This window comes from Marmota marmota, unplaced genomic scaffold (genome assembly GCF_001458135.2).
Source record: "Marmota marmota marmota unplaced genomic scaffold, marMar, whole genome shotgun sequence".
Lineage (NCBI taxonomy): Eukaryota > Metazoa > Chordata > Mammalia > Rodentia > Sciuridae > Marmota > Marmota marmota.
In genome coordinates, this window is record NW_026000026.1 from 73,288,659 (window position 1) to 73,294,400 (window position 5,742).

The following is a 5,742-nucleotide window of genomic DNA, read 5'->3' on the forward strand; positions in this document are numbered from 1 at the left end:
CCCCGCCCCCCCCCCGCCTTAGTGCGGGGATGGGAGGCCCCGGGGTTGGCCTGATGCTGCCCTGGCGCTGCCCGCTTTTAGTGTAGGTGGGATCTGTTGAGCTAGGTGCTGCATTTTTGTTTTAAATATAACTGGGCTTTTTTTGTGTTGTTTTTTTGTTCCCTTTAAGATCAAACTTTGCAACAATATATACTAGACAAAGGGGCAGGAGCAGGAGGGGTGGCATGAAGGGTGGCATTGTTAGACCAGGAGGCAAGAAAAGAACCACTGACTCCAATTAAAATCAAATTAAAGCAAGCTTATTATTTGCACCTGCAGGGCTGCCTCTTCCCACAAAAACCTCCGGAATAAGACAGCAGGGCAGCTTTCTTGCAGCCCAACTTTACAGAAAAGTGGGGTTACAGATAACAAAAAAAAAAGGCTAGTTTACATTTTTGTTGGCCCTGATATCAGAACTTATGAAGGTCATCAGAGCCTCAGAGAGGGTCGGTATCTGGCCAGGGGAGGCCAAGATTTATGAGGCCTCACAAAAGTTTCAGAGAGGGCTGCTATCTGGTCAGAGAGCCAGGCATGGGTGAGTTCAAGGCACGGGCAGGCATTCCAAGCAGGTTCAGAATTTGCAGTAGTTTATAATAAAGCCGAAATTATCTTTTCATGGCTTTGTGGTGAGATGGCTCCCAATTTTAAGAGAAAATCAGGTTGGGTCTATCAGCACTTGTTATCCAAGCACCTGAAGCAAGAGGATTGCAAGTTCGAGGCCAGTCTTAACAACTTAGCAAGACCTTGCCTCAAAATAAAAGAGACTGAGGATGTAGCTCAGGGGTAAAGCACCCCTGGTTTCAATCCTAACAGAAAAGAAAATCCGAGGAACAACAAAAAACAAATGCAAAAAGAAAGAAAAAAGCAGGACCTTGCTCTAACTACCCACACCAAAGTAACCGTTGCTAACAGGTAGAGGACGTTCTAAACTGTTTTTCTAAAAATATGTTTACATTTATTTTACTATGTGCACACAGTAATATGTGTGTGTACACCAAGGGTAAGGTATTTGACCTGCACTTAACTCTCATTGACTTCCAGTGAGGTAGGTTTGCTATTACTCTCTTATAGATGAGGAAACTGAGGCTTAGAGACATTCACTTGGTCAGGGCACAAATGACTTGCTAAGATTTGAGATCAGGCAGATCTTCCGGACGCTGAAGCCTTGCTTTTCACCACTAGCCTGCATTGCCTCCCAACTTCTATGATAGCCGATTTTGTACACCGTATGTGCCAACAAGAGAGTCATCTTATTCTTTCAAGTTAACATTTGAGTGTACCAGACTTCTGAGGGCATTTGGGAATCCTCCATACAGAGATCAGGATGAAAGAATAAGTGGTCATTAGTAACACCTGCCATTATGTAGGGCTTTGCCAAGAACTTTGGTGCCCATGGTTTCATATGATCCCTCTCAATAGGCAGATATGATCACAATCATTTCATAGATGTGGAAAACGGGGCTCAGAGGAGGTATATGGTCTCACAGTCTGGGACACTCTAGACCATGAGCAGCTCTTAGGAGCTGTAGCCACACCTCCTGAGTCAGCTTAGGCCTCCTCCAGTAGTCAAAGGCCAAAGGAATCCTGGCTTTGCATCCCTGATGACTGCATCTTCTTTCCTCAGTGGAGGAGCCACATTCTGCATTTCTCTTGACTCTGCTTACTGTGGACAGCCCCAGGGGTTCACTTGCTCCTGGGCCCAGCTGCAGCGCTAGGCTAGCTGATAGGGGTAGGTTTCAGCTGCTGAGAACCTGTAGACCTTGATGAGACCAGAGATGGTGGAACTGATACCTTTATAGATTGAGGAACTTGTTTTTTGGCCTCATTATTGGTATAGTTTTTATTTGTTTATTTAAAAAGTCAGCCAAATCTCATCTCAGTCCGGGTGCTGTGGTGCAGGCCTATAATACCAGCGGCTTGGGAGACTGAGACAGGACAATCGCCAGTTCAAAGCCAGCCTCATCAACTGCAAGACACTCGGGGACTCACTGAGACCCTGTCTCTAAATAAAATTCGAAATAGGGCTGGGGATGTGGCTCAGTATCCCTGAGTTCAATCACCAGTACAAAAAAAAAATCCCATCTCAGCATGAGGATTGCAGATGTTTCACAATGAAGTACCAGCCCCAATCCCCAAACACACCAGGTAACACAGGCCTGTCTGCAGCTGCTTCCAGATCTTTCCAAGAAAAGCCCCGTCTCTTAAAAAGTTCTCACTTCCTACAACAGTCACTAGTATGGCAATATGTAAAAATGTGGATGTGTAACCGATGTGATTCTGCAATCTGTATACGGGGTAAAAATGGGAGTTCATAACCCACTTGAATCAAATGTATGAAATATGATATGTCAAGAGCTTTGTAATGTTTTGAACAACCAATAAAAAAAATAATAAAATAAAAAAAAATAAAAGATAATGATGTCCAAAAAAAAAAAAAAGTTCTCACTTCCTGAGCCAGGCCTGATGGCCTGTAATCCCAGTTACTTGGGAGTCTGAGGCAGGAGGATTGTAGGTTCCAGAACAGTCTCTGTAATTTAGCAGGACCCTCAGCAACTTAGTGAAAGCATAATTCAAAATAAAAAATAAAGAGGACTGAGGATGTTTATTTAAAAACTCAGTGAAAAAGTGCTTCTGGGTTCAATCTTTTGTACCAAAATAAAATAAAAGGGCTGGGAATGTAGCTCAGTGGTAAAATGATCCTAGGTTCAATCCTCGGTCTCAAAAAAAAAACAAAAACAAAACAAAACAAAACAAAAAAAAAACAGTTTCCATCTCCCAATAGCACAAGGCTGAGGAGTAAGCCTTCAATATCATGGGATTCTCAGGAACATTGACAACCCAAACAAGGGATATAGCTGAATGGTAGAGTATACTTACCTAGCATGCATGCCCTTTATACTTTATACCACAAAATAAAGTATAAGGGTCTGAATTATAGCACTATCCTAGGTTCCCCCAATCTCCTACATTTTTTTTTTTTAAATTAGTATACATCAAGATTCACTCTTTGGGCTGGAGACTTAAACTCAGTGGTAGAGCACTTGCCTAGCATGAGTGAGGCCCTGGGTTCAATCTCTAGTCTTGGAAGTGGGGGAAAAAAGATTTGCTTTTTGTGCTATAAAACTCTGAAGATTTTTGATAAATGCATAGTGTCATGTGTCTACAATTACAGTATCATATAGAATAATTTCAATGCCAAAAAAAAAAAAAAAATCCATTCTGTACCTAATGAATTTTCTGAACTCCTGGCAACCACTGAACTTTTTATCATCACTATAGTTTTACCTCTTCCTATCATGTTCATCCTTTCACCTGTAGATGGATGTTCAAGTTGCTTCCAGCACTTGGGTATTGCAGAATTTCTTTTAAAGGGGGAAACAAGAACAAATTTAGTTATCTTAGGCTCCACCACAAGGGACAGACAATATAACACTGCCTTATTGAGTGGTTCTAACATTAAATGGGAAAGTAGGTCAGAGCTACGGAGAGCCACATGGGGCAGGACAGGACAGATACAGGTGGTGTGCTGGGGAAAGAACTCTAGAGCCACATGGCCTAGCTTTGAATCCCAGCGCCACTGTTAGAGGAGACAGATAAGGCAGGGCACCGAAGATATCAGGAAACCTTTTGTTTTTGGCTGCAGCCAGGTTCATAGTGTTACCGCTGTTGACCGGTGATGAGTTCTTGCTTCCCCAATGTTGAAGAATAACACCAAAGAAGCACGCCGAGGCAAGGTCAGAGTAGAAATTAGAAGTTTATTAAAGGAAAGCAGAAAAGACTTCTCCCGGAGGAAGAAGGGGACCCAAGAGGTGGAATCCGTGGAAGGGATGTTGTCTCCCCTTTTTATAGTTCTTTCAGTGATGGAATGTAGGTGGGAAGGACCAAGGGGTGGGACACAGGTGGGCCAAAGAAGTAATCTGGTCAGGAAGGACTTCTGAGTCAGCACCTTTTTTGCTGGGGGCTGTTCATTGACATTTCTTGGAGGTGGACTTTGGCCTAGGGCCTTTTCAGGACTTCATTAACATTCCATGAGTTGTCCTGCGTTTCCCGGAATCATTGCCAGCATGGCCTCCATTTTATATTTCACTCAGTATTAGACCCGGATTTATCTAACTACACTGACTACCTAACTTTAAATCTGGCTTCAATAGGGCACAGCTTTTGCTGTAATCAATTAATCCCCTGAACCCCAAGTTCAGGTAGTTTCAGAACTTTATACCCAGTGTGTAAGGGAAGTGGCTCAGAAGATCACTGTCTGCAGAATTTCACATAAAAGCAGCTTTTTCTTTCACTGTTTTGGGCAAGTTAACCCTTCAAGGCCAACGCCTGAGAAGGGGAGAGCTTTTTTCCCCTTTCTTTTCTGCCAGCTGTTACCATTGGGCCCAATTGGTAACTTCTCTTATCTTAGAAATGTAGGCATCTCTGTGAAGCCCAGCTCAAGGCCAGAGCCTTGTTAAAGAATCTTTTTTTTTTTTAATCACATTTTGCATTTGCAAACACACTTCTGCGAACTACTATATTGGATAAATGTTTGTGAAAAACTAGTAAACTGGCATTCAGCAGTTGGAGTGCTGATTTCTTCCAGGCCAGGGGCCAAGTAATAAAGCAACAGGAAAATAGGAATTTTACTTACATCAAACTCTTTTGTAGAGACTCTTTTGCTGATAGTCCTAAAATCAATTATGGTGAAGATTTCTGGAGAAGCTTAGTTTTTCTGTGGAGGAGTGGGGGTGCCACTACACCACTACTTAGGGATTGTGTAACCTCTGGAGGTTACTTAGTTTCTTTGTGCACTAATTGCTTAATCTATAAAATAGGAAAAATAATATCTTATAGTTTTACTATTATTATCTAGAGTATCGCCCTAGGGAAGAGTAAACTATTCATTTAACATGACTAAGGCACTTAAGACAGTGCCCAGCACAGAGTGACCCCTCACTAAGGGTTCACTATTATTATTGCTAAGGTTTTCAGTTAGGATTTGATCTCAAAGAGGAAGGCTTTGCAGACAGACATAAAATAAAGCACAGAGGCACAGGGGCTGGGGAAATCGTTTCCAGATTTAATAAGTGAATGTATAGGACACCCAGTAAAATTTGAATAATTTCTAATTGTCATTCATACATATGTTGAGATAAAAGAGCACTATTGCAAGGGATATACCTATACTAAAAACATAATCATTTTTAGTCTGAACAAAATTACAAATATCTAAATCACATACCTCTCTCTTTCATTAAATGTCCTTGGTGATTTGTTTCTTCTTAATACTTCCTCATTATTTTGCAGACTTTCCTTATAAAAGTCCTTGCAATTCTGGTCTGTGTTCCATTTACATTTTAACATGACTTCTGCATGGGTCACATCAAATTTATTTTGTTCTTTTGCCAATGAACAGGCATTAATGAGAAATCATGTTCAAGATTTGTATTATGAGTCAGTATTCTGGACATGTACTGGCATAAAATTAACAACTCTTGAGACTTGCTCTTCAAATTTGATTGGTTGAAGCCCATAATAACATCTCTCATAGCATAACTGCTTTTTCATTCCTCAAGGTTACATTGCATCTTTGATCGACAACTTTTAGAAATGTTGCCACTGATCAAAAAAAAAAAACAAAAAAAACTTGATATAGAGTACTACGATAACATTCTTTGCTTTTTCAATTTGCATAATCCTGCTGCTAAATTGACATTGAAA